We start from the raw sequence: 24,246 nt of genomic DNA, 5'->3' as shown, positions 1-24,246 counted from the left end.
CGGAAGAATCTATGTTGCTTAAAGAAGAGCAGAAGAGAACTTGTGTTGACACATGTGTGGTTACCATCACCTTCTGAATGCTGGAGTCTTTGCTTGAGAGCCCAAAGATACAAGATAAAAGGGGTGGTCAGCCATCATTACCTGGAATAGTCTATACAAACTAAACTAACGTTAAATGTTTAGAGAAAAGGCAAGCTAAAAGGATCAACAAAATATCCCAACTTTGTAAATGAAAGTCTCAAGAAATAAGCTTAACCCTCCACTGACATTTTGCTAGGTTGATGAATGAATTGCTGTCAATGATTACAGGTCCCAATCCTAATTATAATTGATGTTGAGATATCCTTAGCCCACTAAACAGCTATCCTGTAGACCACTTCCGTGTCATTAAAAATTTACCAACATAACCCTTCTTCTCACTGCTCTGAAAGCTAAGAATGCAATCATATTGCATCTGAACTCTAAAGCAAAATCTTCCTATGATTACACCAACATTTTTTGAAAAGTGTCTTGAAGCTCTATGATGTGTTGTTGTAAAAAACCAAGACAAACACACAAATAAAATTTCATGAAAGTGCTTTCTTGTTGGAACACTGGATTTGAGGAACCTGGACTGTGATCACTCATATCCCTGTTCAGCAAATTCTATCTGTTGCTATCTTTGAGGAGACAGTTGTGTTTTTACACATAACACAACCCCAGTGAATATCAGAACCCACAGAAGTCACACATAATTTTTGGTAGATACACTAGTCCACCAAAGGCTTAATTGAGAATTGTGTACTTTGTGAAACACTGTAAGAAAAAGGGGGATCTTAAAATCATATCTCCAAGAGTGGGTAAGGGAGCTCTTTGGGCTTTATTGATCTAATGACCTATGTCATTATGTCTCATAGGAAATGTTTCAAATTTAATCTCATCAAACACGATTTTCTCCAGTAAAGTCAAATGTTGGAGATATCATTTGTTTAGGGTTAGTACCCAAGAACCTAGAGTGTTTGAATATACACTGTAGTGACTTCTGGTGAAATCTCATATGCTATATATAGTTATTTTTGTGTAGAGACAAGTATAGAATTTTTTTATTTATAGATTTTGTTGAACTATATATTTTTCTCTGCTCCCCTTCTTTCCTCCCCCCTCCCCTTCTACCCTCTTCCATGATTTCCACACTCCCAGTTTACTCAGGAGATCTTCTCTTTTTTTACTTCCCATGTATGCCTCTGACAGTATCCTCTTTATTGTTTAGCTTCTCTGGGGTTGTGAATTGTAGGCTGATTTTTCTTTGCTTTATGTCCAAAAGCCACTTATCAGTGAGTATATATTGAGTAATGTAATCCATATCCAGAATATAATAAGAATAGAATATAATAAGTATAGAAATTTTATGTTGTTAGCAAGATAGTTAAAACTATAAATGCATATTAATTTCTTTTCTTTTCTTTCTTTTTTTTTTTGGTTTTTCGAGACAGGGTTTCTCTGTAGCTTTGGTGCCTGTCCTGGAACTAGCTCTTATAGACCAGGCTGGCCTCGAACTTCCAGAGATCCACCTGCCTCTGCCTCCCGAGTGCTGGGATTAAAGGTGTGCGCCACCACCGCCCGGCTATATATTAATTTCTTTATTCATTTTATGAAGATAGTGGAAGGTCAACATTTGGGTCCTTCAGGTGGCATCTACCTTGATCATTGACAACATGATTATCTAGTGAAACAATGCCAGTCACTAGCCTGCTAGGTCTATGTTCTTCCCCATCATGAGGTGTTGACTAGATTTACTGGATGTGAAATTCCTTCTGTAGAGCAAGGCTCAAATCCATTGAGCAAGCAGTTTGTTATCCCTATAACCACTAAGATACTAGTGCACCAGTAGACACAACCAGCTCACCCTCAGCATTCAGCATCCAGTCACGGTATTGACATCTTTTTTTGTTCAGCAGCTAAGCTAGACTATCCTGGCAGTGCAAAAGCTATTTAAAGGTAAAGGGTTTCCTAATCTGATTTTTTTTCATGTCTTAAATTATATACTTAATAATGGTGCACTTTAATGCTCTCAACCTTTCAAAATTTGGAAGGAGAAGTTTTGAAAGTTATTGACTCTTATGTCACCTTATAACTACTTGTTTGTTGTCAAGCATAGTATTTTTCAGTTTCAACAATTGTCACTTAATATAACTTTTAAAAATTGCATCATATTTTACTTAGTATCAATGTTTGTCAAGCAACAGATTTGCAGAAATGTTTGACCAGTCTTCTAAAAGAGTTCTTACATTCTAGCAGTAAAAGTGAATTTTCTAAGCATTTAGTTATGTGTGTATTTATTTCTGCATAGGTATTCTCACAAGTGTGTGGGTTAAAGAGGCAGAAGGATAGAAGATATCCTTAAGATCCCTGGAACAGGAGTTATGGCCTGTTAGAGGAAGTCGCTTGTTTGTTTCACAGCTGCCCAGCAACTCAGACCCAAAAGTAACAAAACAGAAACTGTATTAATTAAATTACTGGTTGGCCTATTATCTATAGCTTCTTATTGGCTAACCCTTACATATTAATTTAACCCATCTCCATTAATCTGTGCATCACTATAAGGTCGTGGCCTCCTGGCAAAGTTTCAGCATGTCTGTCTCCAGCAGAAGATTCATGGTTTCTCCCTGACTCTGCCTCCTTTCTCCCAGCATTCAGTTTAGTTTTCCCTGCCTAGCTCTGTTCTACCCTATCAGGCCAAGCCAGTTTCTTTATTAACCAATGGTTTTCACAGCATACAGAGGGGAATACCACATCACCTCTCTTTTTATGTTTAAATAAAAAAGCAAGGCTTTAACTGTAACATAGTAAAACAAAACAGGTATCAAGCAAGAATTGCGGTTACAATATTTATATTTACTTTATCTCTTATCATAACTAAGGAAAACTATATTATTACTATCTACTTTTCAACTCCATCAAAGACTCCAGAAGGACATATTACTTAAGTAAATAGGAAGTACCTTTTTGTTTTGTTTTGTTTTGTTTTGTTTTGTTTTGTTTTTTGTTGTTTTTCGAGACAGGGTTTCTCTGTAGCTTTGGTGCCTGTCCTGGAACTAGCTCTTGCAGACCAGGCTGGCCTCGAACTTCCAGAGATCCGCCTGCCTCTGCCTCCCGAGTGCTGGGATTAAAGGCGTGTGCCACCACCGCCTGGCAGGAAGTACTTTGTAAGCAACTTCTAAAACTCTAGAAGTGACAGAGACATCTCACTGCCTGGACAGTCACCTAAAATTCTTCTGTATCATTGGGCCACCCAATCTTCAGCCCACAGGCCCATAGTATCCAGCAGACTTTTCCATGAAGCAGGAAGTTTCAAAGACAGTTCTGCCTATGCTGGCAATTTGTCAGTAACTTTATTTTGTGTCCTGCAGAATGTCTTTAGAGTCTTTTATGAAGCAGGAACCCTAAAGGATAGTCTCAACTTCAGGCAATTTCAGCAGTCATTTCTCTGTCGGTCCTGTATGCCCAGTTTATCAAGCAGTCCAGGCAAGAGCAGTTTTGTTCCCAAAGGGCTAACCAACTCCACAAGGAGCCTTTTTAATGTCCATCTTCCTCTTGAAGTAATTGGAGCTGCCAAGAGCAGATGTGTCTCATTGTCATAAAAGGTCCTAAATTCTTAAAAATTTTAAATGCAATCTTTTGTTAATCTTTGAGAGGTTTGAAGAATAACCATCTGAAATATATCTCTGTACACCTAGAAAATCTAACATGACTACAAGCTTGACTATTATAGATTATTATCTATTACCCTATATTTCTTAATTATATATTACAATTTTACAAAGAAATCAAGAAATTGGACACCAAAAAAACACATAATCCAATAAAAAATGGAGTATATACCTAAACAGAGAACTCTAAACAGATAATCAAAGATAGCTGAAAGACACTTAAGGAAATGTTCAACAACCTTAGTCATCAGAGAAATGCAAATCAAAATAACTCTGATATTCCATCTTACACATGTAAGAATGGCCAAGATCAAAAGCACTCATGACAACTTATGTTGTTTTGTGGACAAGGGAACACTTCTGCATTGCTGGTGGGAATGCAAGCTGGTACAACCCCTTTGGATGTTAGTGTGACAATTTCTCAGAAAATTAGGAAACAACATTCCTCAAGACCGAGTAATACCACTATTGGGTATATATCCAAAGGATGCTCAATTGTGTCACAAGGACATGTGCTCAACTATATTCATAGCAGTTTGGTTTATCATAGCCAGAATCTGGAATCAACCTAAATGCCCCTAAACTGAAGAATGGATAAGGAAAATGTGGTACATTTACACGACAGAGTACTACACAGCAGAAAAAAATGACATTTTGAATTTTGGAGGAAAATGGATGGAACTAGAAAACATTATTTTGAGTGAGGTAACCCAGACACAGATAGACAATTATCACATGTACTCACTTATAGGTGATTTTTAAACATAAAGCAAAGAAAGCCAGCCTACAAACCACAATCCCAGAGAACTTAGACAACAATGAGAACACTAAGAGAAACTTACATAGATCTAATCTACATGGGAAGTAGAAAGTAAAAAGACAAGATCTCTTGAGTTAATTGGGAGCATGGGGACCTTGGAGGGGATTGAAATGGGGGAGAGGCAGGGAGGGGAGCAGAGAAAAACATAGAGCTCAATAAATATCAATAAATAAATAAAAATAAAAAAGAAAAGAATAATAATAGGAGGCAGTAATGAACGTAAGAGAAAATTCTCATGAGTTGAAGTTAATTAATCTATTCAAGAAGCAGAGATAAGAAGTGGGCCAATAAAGCTGAAAGATATTTATAATAAGAGTTAGAAGGACACCTTTCTACTGAATTGCAAGAAATACCAATATATCAAGCAAAGGGGAGGCGAATATCCACATTTCTGCTTTTACTCTCAGCCTCATTAGTGCCTCCCAGAACCCGGACCAGGGAAGGCTACCATGCAGGAATGTGCTAAGGAACAGTGACTAGAAACAGAGTCATATTTCATCATGTGGTCAAGCTTTAACTATTACAAAGTAATTTTATCAAAATCAAATGATATTGCATATTAAAAAGTAGATGCATTACTATTGTGATCCAATTGTGAAATCGGATCACAACAGGAAATGAGACTTGGAAAATAATAGGTGGTTCAAAAAATTCTGTGAGAACAAATCTTGAGTCTTCAGAGAATAGAGCAAAGTGTCTAGTAAGATCTACAAAGAAGTTAGACATCAAGAAGACTAAAACACAATAATGCTATTCTGTTGGTTATCAGTGAGCCTCAAATGAACTGATTTACTCAATTTAAATAGAAAGTTATTTGTTTTATAACTGTGAAAATTATACTGGGTGACTATTTTTATCATAGAGAATTGAAGAGCACACATTACACTTGCTTAGTTCGAATTCTGACCAATAATAAATTGACAATAGATATTACATAAACACATTTACCAGGCAGTTTATCATAATAGCCATATGGATATATCCACTCCAAGAATCAGAGTAGAAATGGTTTGCCAGAGTATCCAGCCTCGTAGCTCTTGGTGGGAATACTGAAAACTTTGTTTGGAAGTTCTGTGTTAGAAAATCCATGAATCCTGGAGGTCACTAGCAGGAAAGGATATAATTGAATAGGAAATAAAGTGGTGCCCACGTGCAGTATGTGTTAACATTTGAGTGTGCTTGTGTGTGCATGCATGTGTGTGTGTGTGTGTGTGTGTGTGTGTGTGTGTGTGCACGAGCTAGGCAGGGAGACTACTTTATTTTTTCTTCTTTCCTTTCTACATTCTTCCCTTCCTTTCTCTTTTCCCTCCTGATGTGGGAGAGTCTTCTGTGTTTTTTTTTTTTTTGTTGATTTCATTGGTTAATAAAGAAACTGCCTTGGTCCTTTAATAGGACAGAAAATTAGGTAGGCAGAATAGACAGACAGAATGCTGGGAGAAAGAAGCTGAGTCAGTAAGTCGCCATGATTCTCCCACCCGACACAGACACAGGTTAAGAATCTCCCTGGTAAGCCACCAGCTTGTGGTGCTCAAGATGTGAGAATTATCCAAGAAGAGGCTGGAACTAATGGGCCGGGCAGTGTTTAAAAGAATACAGTTTCCATGTAATTATTCTGGGTAAAGCTAGCCATGCAGGAGCCAGGTGGCGGGAAGTGGCCCACCACCCCTCATACTACACCCTCCCTCTCTCCTTCCCTCCCTCCCTTTTTTCCTCCCTTTTTTCTTTCTGTCTTCCTTCCTAACTTTTCTCCAGTCAAAGGATTGATGCCAAGCATATTTACAAAGTTGAAATTTAGGGTCATGAGAATCCTGCTGAATATAATTGACAGTTTTACATTCACATAGCTTTTCTCCTCCTCTGGGTCTCTCTGTACTGCTACGGGTCTTAAAAATCTTTTTGTAAGGAGCCCCAACTACTGTAAAGAATCACATGGAGATACATGCACACATGTAACCAAGGTTTTAGCTATCATAATTTATATTCCAAACACAAAGATGATAATATTTTTGTGAGATTCTTCTGCCCTGTGAATCTTTTTGGGCATTGATCCTAATCTCCATCTGAGCTGGCTTGAATCTGGAACCACATAAGTGGCAGTTTGGGAAGCACTTAGATATTTGGTGGATATTCTTCCCTTCAGACAAGGAAAGGAATGAGTGAAGAATAACCTAGTCATCTAAAATACAACTGTTCTCTTTCAGGAGCTTTGGTTCCAGTGCACATATCAGGGAGCTTACAATTGAAACGAGAACTCTCAATCTTCCAAAAATAAATTAGCAAATCAACTTCTATGGAATGGATACTTGGCAAAGGATAATGATCTAAAAAATTATTTCCTAAGGAAAGGTCAAAAGCAGACCTGGTTGCAATTTTTGGCTCTGGGTATTTTGTACTTTCAGACAATTAATGACTTCAGGGCACCTACTAGTTTTCAGTAGTATAAATAAACAAATAGAAAAGAAAACACGCACAAACCAGTTGGTTCTGTTTTTAGGTTGTTCATTTGAAACTTACTTTAAAAAATTTCCCCCAATTAAAATAAAATAAATTTTGGTAAATATCTTCAGGTACTGAACAGAAAATCTAGTTATCTAAGAGTACATATGAATTACAGTGAAAACTGCTTAACTCTAGCTCTGGACCATGGTTGCATAGGGCTTTGAGTATCCACTCCAAAAGGAATAGAGGGATTGTGCCCTATATAAAGATACACTTCTGCATCTTCCACAGATAAAGTAATGTAGCCCTTGCTAATTGATTTTTCTCTTAAACACAACTTTTTTTTTTTACTCTGAAGGTTATAAAGGGGAAAACTTTAGTAATAGAAATTCTAAACCACTATTAGTGGTAAATGAAGAGACTGGGTGTGAACAAAATACACAAAATTGTTTTATCTTGCCAAGAGATTTAAACTTTCCATGTGTGGCTTTTGTCTTGCTTACATAATTGATTTGGGTTTCTAACCCACAATGCTTTTCTTGAAATAAATTGTTTGGATTGTACTTTCTGGGTTGCTGGGTAAAACTGCTATTTCAGTCTTGCAATGTCCCTTCCTTCTATAGGAGTCATTAGTGAGTTGGTTTTTGTGACTGCGAATGTATGCAATTGTAGGAGTCATTCCCAACCTTCCAAGAAAAAAAAAAACAACCTAGGTTTGACCCCAGCACAAAGGAGGAGGAGGAAGAGAAAGAAGGAAGAGGAGGATAAGAAACAAAAATGGTTCTAAACCACATTTAGAGCAGAAGGATGCACAACTTTTACAACTCAAATTAGGAAATACAATTCAATAACGAATTCTGGGACTGGAGAGATGATTCAATGGTTCAGAACACTTGTTGCTTTTGCAGAGGACCTGACTTCAGTTCCCAACATCCATACCAGGTAGCTCTCAACAGCCTGTGACTTTAGTTCCAGGTAATCTGATGCCTTCTCTGGCTTCCAAAAGTATCTGCACATAGGTGGGCACACACACACTCTAAAAGTAAATACACCTTTTAAAAACTAATAAAAATGAGTGTGACATTCTCCTGCATCATCAGTACTTCTCCTCCCTGGAGACCGGCTGCTGGGAAACACAGAACTAGGTCCTGTGAGTGAATCCAGTAAGAAACCACAGCTCTGTTTTTGCTCTTGGCTATTTCCTACTGTGAAGCAGGACAGGTACCTGCGTTTCCTTTCTCATCTCTCTTCTATTATGCACAACAAAAATAAATAAATGATAAATAAAAATAATAAATAAACAAAAAAGACAGACAAGCTCTTTCTCACTGCCCTGTGCAACTTGAAGCAGTTCATCTGGATTTTATGAGGTAATAAATTATTGTTCCTGTCCTAGCAAGTTGCTTTTTTTGAAAGGCTAACATCCGGTCCTTGGGGGTACCAACTTTTATTATACATTTCACATTGAACCAAAGGTCAAATTAATTGACCTTATCTATGTGAAAAACCAGCTGCCTACATAGCGAAATAAAGTCTTTTACAGAGAATTCAGGGACATATAAACAGCAGAAAAACTCAATCCCCTGGCGCCAGGAACTTCCAATTAGAAACAGAAAGTGTGTAACATTTACATTTTTGACTGGCCAGTTGAGAATTAATAATGATTATTTTTCTCTAAGGCACAGTAATGTCAGTGAGATTCCAGATGCTATTTACTTCTTTATGTATTTATTTGTCTGTGTGTATTATGCATGTGCAGGTGAGTGCATCCCTGTGGGAGATGGTAGATCAGAAAAGGACATGAGGCACCCTGGTTGATCACTCTCCACCTAAATGAATGAATCTAAAGCCTGGAGTCTCTCAGTTAACCTGGAAAGTCAGCAAACCCTAGATATCCCCTGTCTCTATCCCATCCTCCAGGTCTCGGGTGAAGGCATCCTAGAGGCCACCATTGGCTTTTTGGCACGAAGGCTTGAGATCCTAACCCAGATGCTCAGGTTGTGAAGCAGGGTATCTTGCCCATATCCACCCATCTCCCTAGCCCTCCACATATATCACTTAAGTCGCCACACATTGCAAAGTTGAGAAAGGTGCACATATTTCCATATTCTCCCATTATAAACTTGAGTCAGGGATGAAGGAAAGTTATTTGGACTATTGAATGATGAGTTTAACCGGGTTCTCTAATGGGATTCTGAAACATCTAGAGTCTCAAAGGTATCAATTTACATCTGAAAGATTAAAATTAGGGCTTATGCTATTCATGTTCAAGATACTTACTATCCCTTGCCTTCCCAATTCTCTATTCGAAAACATCAACTTCTTTGCTTCCTCATCTGGCAAATGGGATAATAACTTTGGAACCTCACAGGTGGTTGTAAAAAGCAAATCCATCACTATAAATAAACATCTTGGGATCTAAGTTTGGCAATAGCAGAAAATGCTAGTCCAGACTTATTACCAAAAATATTACACCCAAATTAAAGGTAAATCAATGATTATCATTTTATTCAAAATGAGAAATATAATTTGTCTGCACCTGTTCTAGACCAACGTAAGGAAATGAATAGGAACTAAACTCATGCTTCCAATTTCTTGCTTAGCCGTTCCACAGGCCCAGTTTTTATCAATACGTGTAAGCCTTTTAAATGGCTTCTGGGGAAAATGATTGTGAATGGCAAGGGCAGGAGCGACTTGAAAAGCTCTTTGTGACACACCTAGGAATTCATGACATAGCGTTGACCCAACAGCGTGGATTCAAACAACGGGATAAAACTTACTTGAGATGAAGCTACTAGGCGTAATTTTATTCCACGGAACTCTTACTACAACCAGTAGTGGAACCTGTGCTTTTTGAGATGAACCAATCAGGTTTTGATGAACGAGGTTTTTCTCACTGTGGCAGGAGCTCCCCTCAGGTGTCAGGCTTGTGTAGCATCAATCTGGAAAAGATTAAGCCACAGAACACACATCTGCTGGGTGGAATGCTGAAGAAACCCACGGCAGTGCAGGAGGATCTCAACCTCTAGCTGGGGTCAGAGAGAGGGTGATTTAGTGACTTCAGTAAACAGACTTGGAGGGGGTCAAATACGTTTGGTTTCATTTTGCATAGCACACAGAGGACATCGGTATAGATCTTGAATCTCAAAGATGAGTTCAAGGACAGCTTGGAAAGTGAACTGCTGCTATGATCCTGTCCTTGGCTATATTAAGCAGATCTTCAGTTGATGAAGATGACTTTTCATGCTAAATAATGTATGCAACAAGCTGTAGAAATGGAGCCTACAGATCCAATGATGTTGTCTATTCGTTTTCAAGTGAGAAAAGAGTAAATGGTTCCCTCCTCATGAGGGCTAAGTACAAAAGAGGTTGAGTTCTGGACTCAGAAACCAATAGAACAGGTTTTGTGACCAAAGGAATGCACGAGCAAGGGAGAGTTGAACCTTCCCATGCCAGTCAGCAGGCCAAGTGGATTAGACATTAAAAATTCATATTTGCCAATACTCTCTGTTAAATTCGTGACTTTTGTTTCTTGGATAGGACTTAAGGTATATGAGACAGCAGAAAAAGAAGAAAAAAGGGAAATGCCAGAAGTCAATAATACAGACCATGTGAGTAGTTTTAGAACTCACCAAGTGGAAAAGCAGGCAAGTTTTCGAATTTTCCAAAGATGTAATATTAAAAATATTGTTTATTTGGTATAAATGTCTAATGATCAGTCTCTAGCAATCCCCACACAAAAGTAAAGATATGCAATAATCTCCCTTGGGGAATGTCCTGCTGTATCTTGGCCCACAGGGTGTATCTGCTAGCTTATCAGATTTGACGGGCCAATCTGTCATAGTACCAGATGCTGATGTATTTTTTTTTTTGAAAATATCAAATACGTCTTTGGGGGCATGAAGAAACCAATTTGAAAACTTGGGACAGATCCGATTCCTTTTGCCTCCCTGCCTCTGTGTCTCCCCATGAAATGCAGGAACGTGCAGTGCGTGGCTTTCTCTCTAGTACCCCGGGAACCATCAGTGAACCTGAAAGCCCCCACATCTGGCTATAGCTTAGCCTTGTTTGCTTTAAGCTCTACACACAGATGCCGACCACCCTGGCTGTGAATTCCGGGATGGCCCAGCTTTCTTTATTCATGGCCAGTGGAGGTGAAGGGTCTCTGCACTCACCTGGACCGAGGGTGAGGTCCTTTACATTTTCAACTCACCAATATTTTTGTTAGTGTTACCCCTTTTGAAAGAGACTCCTGCAGAAGCAGGCACGCATTCATCATCCTCTCTTGTGCTTATCCCTCATTCAACAGGCGTAGAGTATGTCCCAGTACTGTAAAGGTTAAATCGTTACAGTAGTGTCCCATATATATCCCATGCAAGAATAGAAATTTTAGGTTCTTTGCTCTTGAGTACTTTATTTTTTAGCCTTATGACAGTTATTCCAATAAATGATCTTTCCTAGTATTATAAACTAAGTACAGAAAGCACAGTACAGAAGAATCTTGATCAATGATTAAACAGGAACACAATGTTGAATACAGTAATACATCAGGATGATAAAAAGGATGCAGATGCTTTGATGACTGAGAAAAATGACCTCAGAAGGGACAATTACAATGAAGAGATCTCTCTGAAGCTGTTAGATTTTTGTTAAGAAGGTTGTCCTGCAAGCCCACCTTGTTTTAAGAGCCTGTGCATGCAAAACTAAAATTTCAGTTGACCAATGTTCCTTAGCAAAACTAAACACAAAAACCACAATTCAACATCTATCTTCCTTCTTCAAGCAAAATATGGTTTTGTGACAAATTCTGAAATTCCAGAAACAACCCCAGACAACCAGATTTAAAGTATATCTTTCTTCATTTTAGTATATTTGCCTATATTTAAACAAATTTGATATACTTTTCAATGTAAGTGGAAAAGTGTAATGTTGTTTTATGTATTCGATATATATGTATCTAAGGACAGTATCGAGTAGCTAAAATTTTCTAGTTTATCACGAAAATAAAAACAAAAATTGAACATGAATGACAAGAGACTCACCAACCAAGATTAACACTGTATCCCTTTACAAGTATCAGAAGACCTGGGGAAAGCAGGGTATGTGGAGGAATCATAGTACTCCTGTGTGATTACCAGCATCTTCCCCTCCCTATTACTGTACAGCTCCATGAGCCTCTTTCCCCTTTTCAGCCTTAGCTCTGTAGAAGTCTACTGTACTGCCACCTGCTGGCAACGTGTTGCTTTGCACTATGTTTCTCTATCCTGACATGTCCAAAGCAGCTGTTGACTTCAGTTTAGTGGTCTCAAGGCTGGCAAGCAATTATTGATGACCACCTATATTCATTGTTACCGACAAATAATCAGAGACGACGTCTTTCTGTCTGAGGAAAAGTGATTTAGAAGGACGTGTACCAGGGTTAAAGCATTTCCTAACTGTACACCTAAGCCAGTAAGTTGTGAACTGGGGGGGATGGCACTTGCCTGGAATTCTCTGCAAAGGGCAAAGATTCAGATTAAATATTAAACACCAGGAGTATAAAGAGCACACTGAAACTCTCCCTCAAGTAAGAAATGAGATGAAAAAATATTGAGAGAGGTATGAGCACACATGTGTTTACAATTAGTAAACACAGAGAACAAGTACACACTTGGGAAAACACAGAGAACATGACGCAAACATGATGGTTCTGAAGAATTGGTCATGTCTCATATATGACAGTCTTTTAAGTGTGAGCATTTTAGTTTGGGGTTAATCTCGATGAATGTCAATAGGTCTTTTCTGTTAAAGACTATAATTTTTCTGTTCAGGGCAGTCTGTTTTGCTTCAGTGACCACAAAGATTGATCTCCTGGATCTCAGGATCTTCAAACTAGAACAGCACACAAATGTATCCACATATCACAGCAAAAATAAGGACTCACTCATCTAGTTCAGAACTTCACCAGAGATGCAATTTCTCAACCTATAAATCACTTTTCACTGTCTACTCTGTCTAGTCATCTTTCCCAAACAAAATGCTCCTTACTGACTCACGTCACTCTTTTGGTTATGAAGAGAGCTGGGAATTTGATTGACTTGATACACAAAACGTAAGAAGTGCTCGATTGACCAAGCTAAGAGATGACATTGATATACGAGAAGCTACAAAGCAAACCGATGCGTATTTATTGACTTCTTATCTGAATATATTCTCACTCCTTCCTTGCAATGCAATTTGCCTTTCTATTTATACTCTGTCTGCGGAGACTACAAAGGGCAGTTCTGTTCTGCATCGTGGAACGTGTCAGCAGGAAGAGGCCTATCGATGGCAGCATTTGATCTCAATGTTTTGCTGTATGAGAAGTTATCAGCCCCGCTGAAGCCCTGCCCCTGCACGCGGAACCATTCCGCTCTCTATGCCTTGGTAGCTCTAGACATTGCATGCCACACTTACGTCTGGGGAAAGATAGATGTCCGTTGGTTCCCCAGATGGGCTTGCTATCAGTGCAGATGCATTTATAGCCACGTCTGGAAATGTTTAACTAACCGGCCTGCCCTTGTTTCCCCCTCCTTTTCTTTTGGCTGCCTCAGTATCTTGTAGCTCTATCCACAACCAGTTTATATCCTTCGTCATCTTCATCACCGCACTGGGAATTCTTCCTCCTACTCTCGGTACACTTATGTCATAGCCTAACAAGAGTCAGTTGTTTCCAAAGGATCATTTTTTTTAACCTCGCGAAGAACTCATTTTACTTGGTGTGTGCATGCTGCCATCTGGTGGCGAGAGTGGAGAGAGCACATTTCTTGTCAGTTCCCAAACCTCAGCTCAATGAGCTGGCAAACACGTCTTGATCACCTTCCACATGTTACACACAGTGAATCAAACATAATGAGCAAAATAATGTCGCATTAGAAGTGGCAAGGAGAAAATTAACTGGTGGAAGCTGCTGAGCTGGTCCAACGGGGAAAAGAGTTTGGCGTGCCAGCCTGACTGCCGGAGCTCATTCCTGAAATCCGCATAAAGGTGAAAGAGAACGGGCTCCATTAAGTGGTCTTGTGACTGTCACGTGTGTATCACGGCTTGTTCACACCCGCACACACACAAAAATACTATAGCAAGATAGTAGGAGAAAATTTAAAGATAATCAAATGGAAAACTAATACACTTACTGAAAAATAGTGTTCACTCTTTTCTAAATTTTATGTTTTAAACAAGCAATTTATTTTCACATAATACACGTTTACGAAAAACTTGAAAAGATAATAGAGTCAGCTGGTTCTTTTGTTAGCTTTTTACACATCTGTGGTTGGTTTGCCAGGATAGTGAAATTGATTCTGGCACCCTGCTAACTATTTTTAAGTAACTTCAAATTTGATTTTGCATTTCCCCAATAATGGTTTCCACTTTTTTCATGTAATATTATCCAAGCCCCTTTAGTACCCGGTGCCTCATTCTGTTTACATTCTTTACAGTGTGCTAATTACTACACCCCTCTCTATTTGTTGTTTTGACACCGGTAAAATAACAATGAGATCAACAAATAAATGAGCACAGTATGTGTCTCTGGTACAGTTAAATGACAACACTCTTGTGACATGAACTATAATATTTATAGGTGTCATATGGTTAGCATCTATTGCCCACTTGGCAATGGCTAGAATCGCATGAGAAATCAGTCACAACTGACTAATTGTCTTCATTGGGTAAATCTCTGGTCACATCTGTGAGTGTGTGTCTTGATTGTTAATTGATGTAGGAGGGCCCATCCCACTAATCTCTGGACAATACTTATCTGCATGGGGCAGCTTGCTAAGCTTGATTCTGAGTAAGCCAGAAACCAACTTTCCTCCATATTTTTCTGGTTTAAGTTCCTGGAAGTGTAGGGCACCTGAATAAATCCTCTATCCCTTAATTTTTCTTTGGTCTGAAGAGTCTATCATGGCAGCAGCAAGTAAGTGATACAGTAAGATCTTATGAAGACTGAGGAAATGGGAGTGGTCCAGGGAACAGCTTGAGATCATCACTGAGTCCATTTGAAAGTGGAAATGTAGAAGCAAAGCTGAGTTTCTGGCCTTCTGGTAGATTTTAGCATCTCTATACATAGCTTTTACTTCCATGGGGGGTGGGGAGATACTGGTCTGGGGGTAAAAGGAATCAACTGCAAAGTCAAGCACAAATTATTGGACAAGTTTAACGGGAGCAAAAAAGACAATGCACGCTATGTCTACGAAACCCAAAGATAAACTTCCCTGTTTAAAAAATACCATCTTTTCAGTCTGTTCTTTATTTAGCAACTGTAGGTCTCTGCAGCAATCTTATCACCAGAGTTTAACTTCTCTAGAGCTACACTGCTCGTTTGACACAGAATAATTTTTCATCTAGTGCTATAACTTTATATTCGGCTTGAAATGCTCTTTGGTAAGTTACCCATCTGATGACTTATAACAGATTGGAATGAATAGTAATGCCCTTTTTTCATTCTTTCTTAATATATACAAAACCTACTATGCATAAAAGATAGTAACCATTCATGTTAGAGAGTTTTCCTCCTTATAATTAAATACTAGAAATGTTAAAGTTATAAATATAGCAGGCTTATTTGGCTCAGCATCTTGGAGGCTTTAGCTCAAAATACAATAAATCTGGGGCACTAGGATGGTAGCAAGACAATAAACCGCAGTGGTAGCATGTGATTAAAAAAAAAGAGAAGAGTGGGAGGAGGGGGAGGGAAAGGGGAGGCTGGGAGGAGGTGGAAATTTTTTTTTCTTTATTCTTCTTTTATCAATAAAAAAATATTAAAAAAAAACAAAAATAAAAAAAAAACAGCGGGGCAGTGGTGGCGCACGCCTTTAATCCCAGCACTCGGGAGGCAGAGGCAGGCGGATCTCTGTGAGTTCGAGACCAGCCTGGTCTACAGAGCTAGTTCCAGGACAGGCTCCAAAGCCACAGAGAAACCCTGTCTCGAAAAACCAAAAATAAATAAATAAATAAATAAATAAAATAAAAAAATAAAAAAACCCCAAAACAAAATACCTCATGGTCAGGGCACATAACAGAGAAGAAAGGACTAGAACCTCATAATCCTCCTTAGGGGTACATCTCCAGTGTCCTAAAGACATTATTTGCACTCAATATTAAAAAGTTCAAAGATCTTCCAGGGGCTATCACCCTGTAAGCAAGACTTTGAAGCCCAGGCCTTTGAGGGACCTTCAATATTCAAGCTATAGCATCAATTTCGTGCATTAATTCATTAGATCCACTTTATGTACTCAGAGTTTTCCAGTGGTAAGACACCACACTAGATGGCAAGAATGCAGAATTGTAGGAAAGCAATCCTTCTGTTCTCATACAGCATCAAGGACCACAAAGGAAATAAAAGACTTTTATTTGCAACAAAAGACACCCGTGGTCACATTTTTCTTCCTTGTTTCTAATGAGTGTATTTCTTTCACAACATTCCACATACACTCGAGTGTATTTAAAAAAAATAAATGTCACAGCATCAAATAAAATGCTAGAAGGATGCACTGGTAAAATGATATAGAAAGGCTGTGTCCTCCTGTATAGCATAAGGGGTTCCTAGATAGTGTAGCATATGTTAGACTGAAAAGGCAGTAGATGAACTTAACTACCGAATTCTTTTCTAGAAGAAGAAATCTTATAAATGTGAAGGAGAGCATCACTAAGTACTTTGTCAAATTAATAGTAGGTAGGCGTCTCTGCATCTGTTGAGGCGATCATACAATTTTTTGTAAGCCCACGTTCTTGGTTGAGTACAGTCTTTGACTTGTGTTTATTGAACCATCCGCAGGATAGAACTAGCTCTGTCATAGTGCATCATGTTCTTGATGTGCCTCTATATTTAGTTTCCAAGTATTTTATTGAACACTTTAAATCTATGATCACCTGAGAGATTGGTCTGTCATTCTCTTTTGGAGTATCTGTACTAGGTCTGATTATTATACAATACTAGCCTCATAGGATTTGAGGGGAACTTTTTATCCTCCCCCCACAATATTTTAAAAAGGATTGGCTATAGATCTTAGAAAGTCTAGTAGAATTGTGCTGTGAATCCATCCAGCTCTGGACTTTTTAGTTGGGAGGCTTTTTACTAGAATTTCAATCTCCTCCTTTGTGTGGGTTTGTTTGAGTTGTTGACTTTTTTGGTTTAATTTTGGTGGTTTGGCTAAGTCTAGAAATTCACACGAAAATGGTTATACACGATAGGACTGGAGACATGGTTCAGTGGTTAAAAACACTTGTTGCTCTTGAAAATGACCAGAGTTCAGTTTCTAGAACCCACATTCCGCAGCTTGCAATTGCCTATAAGTCCAGCTCCATGGGATGTGATGCCCTCTTCTGGCCTCAACGGGGACCTGAATGTGTATAAACATCAATAAAAATAAAAATCACTGAAAATAAAGGTTATATTCTTCATGGTTCTGTATCTGTATATTTTAGAAATGGAACATAATTTTCAGTGGCTGAGGGGAAACCATTTCCTTGCCTTCTCTGCTTCCAGAAACTTTTGGAAATATTAGCTTGTGCACTTCATCCATCTTCAAAAACATCCAGCCATTAAGAAGTAGCTTCCTGCTGTCTGCTGAATCCCTCCTCCGCACATCTCTTCTTTGTTTCATGCTTTTTCTTCTTTTCCAACTCTTACAAGATAGTGCGATTGGGTTGGACCTTCCTGCAGAACCGAGGGTGGAAATGGAATGGCGCTCACAATCTCACCTGCACCCTGTTACCTTTGTTTCCCTGTTCCATGTTCCCAGACCTGACATTAGGGTATGAATACCTGGGACATAGGCATTGCCTTGCTGTGTTGCTTACTACATTCCTCTTATTTCATAACAGCTATGGATTCTGGTATCTGTGTAGTTAACCATCTTAAGTGTCTTGTTATGTAGGTAGAACTTCCTTCTATGTTTCCGGGGAAGATAATGTTAGAGGTCTTAATTTTGTGCATAACACTCTCCAGTGCCTGCAGTACTGTTCTATCTTCGCCATAGTGGCTGCCTGTAATCTTACTGCTCTTTCAGTCAGCAATTGCAATTCCGCAGCTATGCAGACTGGCTGTTCAGGCTGAAGCCTGGCAGGAATTCTGCTCCCTAAGGCACAGGCTCTGTTGTTGCTACTAAAAGTAGCTTTAACTAAATCTCTATCATTCTATTTATAAATAAGACTCAGGATTCAAAGACTGAGGTGAAAACCTGCTAGCTCAGCAAGGCTGGGTTGCAACTAACTAAGCTTCTCTCCTTGATTGCAGCTGGGAAAGAAAGACCCATGCTTCTTCTTCTTTGCCAAACCAGAAAAACCTGTACCACTTGGAAACCCCTTCCTGCTACATCCTGGGTCTCTTTATCGCTTCCAGATGTCCTCTGATGCGCTATGATTACTTTCTGTCAACTAGTTGCTAACTCAGCCTCGTGATCTTGGCTTAATTTTATTTAATTAGTGACAAAAAAAAACACCTTGGAGCACACAGTGTGATAGAACACCCCTACCAACACTCCAAGGTCCTTCCTCTAAGGCATCTGTGTTTCCTGTACCAGAGTGTCTTTCATGTTTCCTTCATAATTTAGGTTAAAGGTCAGTTCCATAGTTATTTTGATTTTAGAACTCAATAATAGTACTGATTTATTCTTACTTAGTTTTAAGTATTTTCTTTGTTTTTTAGAATTTCATACGTGTAAACAATGAAATATGAGCATATGGAAACCCCTTTTCTCCCTGAAAATCATTGCATATTCATGTCAACACACGCGTCTTTTTTCTTCCTGTCTTTTTTCTTTCTTTTTTGGAGATAAGACCTCACCATGTATCCCTGACTGACCTGAAACACAAAGAGATCTGTCTGCTTCTGTCTTCTGAGTAATGAGATTAAAAGCACAAGCTACCAATTTAAGCGGAGCAATTTTTTTTTTTTTTTGGTAATTGCTCACTAAGTCCAATTAGTGGTCATTCCTAGGCTCCTGTGTGTAGAGACACCCACTGCAACAGGACTCCTTTCACCCGCAAGGCTAAATCTGTTCATTTCAGCACAGTTTACAAGTCCCTCACTGTTACATTCACCTCTTGTATCTTTCCCTGAAAAATATAATTTAACATTAGAGAGAACTGAGTCATATTGTCTACAGCGGTAGACTAGGATGAACTTAGTAGAACAATGGGCAAAGCAGTGGTGAATCCATCAGGAATCAAGTTAAAATCTACTCTTTGTCTTGACTCATGATATTTCCTCTTCTCTGATCTATTTCCTTTGTCTCAATCCCCGTAGTTTAACCTGTCTTTCTCATTTCCACTACTTAAGAATCAGCTCTGGTTTTCTTCCATTTTTTTTCAAGTTTATTCGGATCACAGGTCTCCGAGGACTCACCCAATAGTGTCCACACCGTCCTTCAATCACAGCCCCTTCTTATAGCTGTAACATATTCAGCTAAAGCATGTGAACAAATACAACTCTTGTTAACCTATGTACTTCTAGGGCATAAGAACATCTAACGTGCAGAAAGAGATGATAAGTAACAGGCCCCATTCTGATGTGGGATTCCTCTCTGAATGCTCTAAATACCACTGGTGAATAAAGAAACTGCCTTCGAGCCTATAACAGAGCACGGCAGAACAGAGGTAGGCAGGGGAAACTAAACTGAATGTTAGGAGAAAAAAGGCAGAGTCAGAGAGAAACCATGTAGCCCCAACGAAGCCGGACAGAACATTACTTGGTAAACCACAGCCTCGTGATGATACACAGATTACTGGAAATGGGTTAAATTAACATGTAAGAGTCAGCCAATAAGAAGCTAGAGCTAACTGACCAAACAGTATTGCAAATCATATGGTTTCTGTGTGATCATTTCGTGAGTCTGGGCAGCCGGGAAATGAACAAGCAGCCTCTTACTACAACATTCAATCTCAACAATAACAACAGAACCACATTTAATCATCGGCTAAAAAGCCACAAAAAGTTATTAAATAACATATGTATTAATAACTATTTTTATTTGTGTGTTTGGCATTCATTTGTTTGATTTTTTATGTCCGTGTGTGTTTAATAGATTAATCATTAGAATAAAATTTAAGCACAAGGAGAAAACATGGCTGTCAAGTTCCATGCTACCACAAGATGGCACAATAGTATTTTGCTTGGTGTCTGCTCATGCACATGTGTGTGTGTGTGTGTGTGTATGTATATACATATATATGTACATCGACATCTATGTATATATTTATATATGAAATGTATATATGTGTTATGTTTTATTTTTTTCTTTAATAAGTATCAAGTACTGTAGAGTAAATCACCAGATAAATGCACTCTCTAGCAAAAAATATTACCTAGAGAAAATTCTGCTTAGGCATAATAACTAACATTGCTCTAGCTGTTTTTCCTTGCTAGAATCCAGTAGCTACGATTTGATGTAAAGTTTTAATCACATAGGTAGATGCATAGATTTCAAAATATGGGAGAGCTAAAACCAGGAAATTTTAGTTACTTCATCTAATATTACCTGCAAAGCTAAAATTCATCATTTAAAATGTTTTAAATTCAAACTTACCATTACTTATAACAAGTGATTTTTTTGAAGCAGTAGTTTGTGGGCGCAAGAGTGCACATGCACGCTTATTTTATGCGAGTGTGTGTGTTCCTGTTGGGGGTCATTTGTTTGTGAATATACATATGTGGTATGTATACTTGTTGCATTTCAGCCTTATCTTTCTGTTATTGCTTTTTTTCCAAAGGACAAGATTATCCAATCAATTTGTCCTGTTTTCTCCAAGTCAATTTTAAATTGGTCTCTCTCGGTTCCAATACCAACTTCCTTATGGTCCTCAGCCTCTCCAGTCAACTCCCTGTGACCTGTCAGGGAGTCAGAATGCTTACACAGTCATTAGTTGAGCACTCTGAAGTCACAGATATGAGAACAGGAAAGCAGGGGAAATGCTCTCTTTTTAAAGCTGTCCTTGGAATTTGGGGAAATGATCTTACAAGTAAATATGAGATGGGGAATCTTGGCTTTTGTAGAATCTCCTGTTTCTGCCTCCTGAGAGCTGGGTCAGAGCACATTTGACAGGTACTAGTTACAGTTAGCATATGCATCATTACAGAAGTTTTGGTGCTTCTTTTCAATAAAGTAATTCATTTAAAAAATTAGTGCTAAAGGGGGAGGAAGCCCTTCAATTAGTTCTCAGATTCCCCATACACGTTGCCTGCTGTCATGTAGGAAGTTTACAGTAAGAGTTTAAACTGAATGAGGATAGAGAGATGGCTTAAAGCTGACTGCTCTCAGAAGACCTGAGTTCTATCCCCAGTATCCTTATTGAGTGGCTCACAAACATCACAACTTCTGTTCTAGGAAATCTGATTTCTTCTTCTGGCTTCTGCAAGCACCTGTTCTCATATGTACATACCTACACACACACACACACACACACACACACATACACACACACACACGTATGAGTAAAACTAAAGTAGGCCTTTAAAACTTCAGCTGAGTCTCTTTAAGTCTGTGGATTTTTTGCATAGTTATACTTTATTTTCAAGCTAATATCCAATTATGAGTGAGCACATCCATGTTTGTCTCTTTCAGTCCATGTTACCTCATTCAGAATGATTTCTTCTAATTTCATCCATTTGCTTTCAGCTTTCCTGGGGACTTGCTTTTAACAGTTGAGTAATACTCCACTGTGTAAATATACCACATTTTCTTTATCTGTTCCTCAGTTGAGGGGCGTCTAGGTTGTTTTCAGGTTCTGGCAATTACAAATAGGGCTGCTATGAACAGAGTTGAGCAAGTGTTCTTGTGGGATGATTGAGCATCCTTTGGGTATATGCCCAAGAGTGATAAAGCTTGGCCTTATGGTAGATTGATACTCAGTTTTCTGAGAAATGGCCACACTAACTTCCAAAGTGACTGTATAAGCTTGCACTTCCAGTAACAATGGAGGAGTCTTCCCAATGTTCCACATCCTCTCCAGCATGAGCTGTCCTTTGTTTCTTTGAACCTGGTCATTCTGACAGGTGTAAGATGGAGTCTCAGAGTCATTTTGATTTGCATTTACATGATGGCTAAGGATATTGGAGATCTCCTTAGCTGTTTCTTGGCCATTTGAGATTTTTATGTAGAGAATTCTCTGTTTAGATTTGTACCCCATTTTTTAATTGGATTATTTGGCTGGATGATATCTAGTTTCTTGAGTTCTTTATATATTTTGGAAATTATCCCTTGGTCATATTTGGGGTTTATTAAAATCTTTCTCCATTCTATAGGCTGCCATTTTGTCCTGTTGATGGTGTTTTTTGCCGTATAAAAACTTTTCAACTTCACGATATCCTATTTATTAATTGTCAGTCTTAGAGCCTATGTTATTGGTGTTCTGTTCAGGAAGTTGTCTCCTGTGCCAATTACTTTGAGATCAACTTCCACTTTCCTTTCTATCAGGTTCAGTGTATCTGGATTTATGTTGAGGTCTTTGATCCACTATGGTTTGAGTTTTGTGCAGGGTGATAGATTTGGATCTAATTTCATTCTTCTACATTGTTTGACATCCAGAGAGAGCAGCACCATTTGTTGAAGATGCTATCCTTTTCCTATAGTATCTTTTTGGCTTCTTTGACAAAAATCAAGTGTCCATCGGTGTGTGGATTTTACATCTGGGTCTTCAATTCAATTCCAATGATCCACCTGGCTGATGCCAATACCATGAGGTTTTTATTACTATAACTTTTGTAGAGCTTGAAATCAGATAGTGATACCTCTGGAAGTTCTTTAATTGTACAGAATGTTTTATAGCTATCCTGGATTTGTTGTTTTTCCATATGAAATTGAGACTTGTTCTTTCAAGGTCTATAAAGAATTGTGCTGGAATTTTAATGGGAATTGGATTGAATCTGTAGATTGTTTTTGGTAAGATGGCCATTTTTACTACATTATTCTTACCAATCCATGAGCATGGGAGGTCTTTTTATCCCACCTAGATCTCCCCAGGAAGGGGAAATAGAAGATATTTCGTGAGTGGACTGAGAGATGGGAACATGAGAGATCAGGTTTCAGGGGCTGAAGAGGGGAGAAACAAAAGAAACTACTGGAAGGTGGGGGATCTGCAAGGATGACCCCAGCTGACTCAGCAATAGTGGATGGTCATGTAGCCTAAACTGATCTACTCCTGTGAAAGGATTCATGCCTAGCTCAACTGTCATCAGAGAGGATTCACCAAGCAATTGACAAAAACATGCAGACGAACAGCAAAACAAACATTAGGCAGAGTTCAAATAATCTTGCTGATGAGAGGGATAAAGGGATGTAGGAGCCAGAGGAGTCAAGAAAACCACAAGAAAACTCACAGAATCAACTAACCTGAGTTCACAGAGTATCACAGAGACTGAATTAATAGCTAGAGTATCTGCATGGGACTAACCTAGGCATTCTGCATATATGTGACAGTTGCATAGTTTAGTCTTCTTGTGAGACTCCTAACAGAGGGAGCAGGGCTTGTCTCTGACTCTTCTACTGGACTTTTAGACCCTATTTGTCATAATGACTTGCCTAGCCTTAATACAAGGGGAGGTTCATTCTACAACTTGATATACCATGTTTTGTTGATACCCATTGAATAACTGCCCTTTTTTGAATAGAAATAAAAGCAGAGTGGATGGGAGGAGGGCAGAGGGGCTGGAAGGAAGAAGGGAGGGGGAAATGGGGCAGGAATGTACAATAAATATTTTTTTTTAAAAAAAGCAATAATGACTGATGAAAATTCAGCTTGAGTAACACTTTCAAGAAGAGAAAAATGAACAGATAATGTGAAGAACAGTATGGAAAGTGCAGACGGTAGTGCATGTCTATATTTCCAAAATGAAGGATGCAGGAACCAGGGACTGATGAGTTTAAGACTAATGTAGGCTACAGAAAGAAACCTTCTGTCAATAGACCCTTGCCCAAATAAATAAAAGGATGTAAGCAAGGCAACATGGAATTATCAGTTCCCCATAGATAAACAGCCTGCTGCGTGCATTTGAGATTTCAACCTCCCACATTTTGCTATGAGTCACTGAAGGTTCACTGCGGAGGTGGAGAGACACAGAATGAACTGTCCCACTGTGTCCCTTCTTCTCATGCTCTGTCCCCTCTTTCAAGGCTCTCGTGGTCTAGCAGAATACTTCAGTCAAGTGGGAATGCCTACCTGTCTGTGTATGGAATGTCCACCAAGTATTCTCTAGAAGTTTCTGGTTAATGCATGGTGTATCTTGACATTGTCCAAAGAAAGTGGTCCAACTTTTGAAGCTAAAGTTCATCCTGAAGACAAGTT

The sequence above is a fragment of the Microtus pennsylvanicus genome, chromosome 11 (genome assembly GCF_037038515.1).
Source record: "Microtus pennsylvanicus isolate mMicPen1 chromosome 11, mMicPen1.hap1, whole genome shotgun sequence".
Lineage (NCBI taxonomy): Eukaryota > Metazoa > Chordata > Mammalia > Rodentia > Cricetidae > Microtus > Microtus pennsylvanicus.
This window is presented reverse-complemented; position numbering follows the sequence as displayed.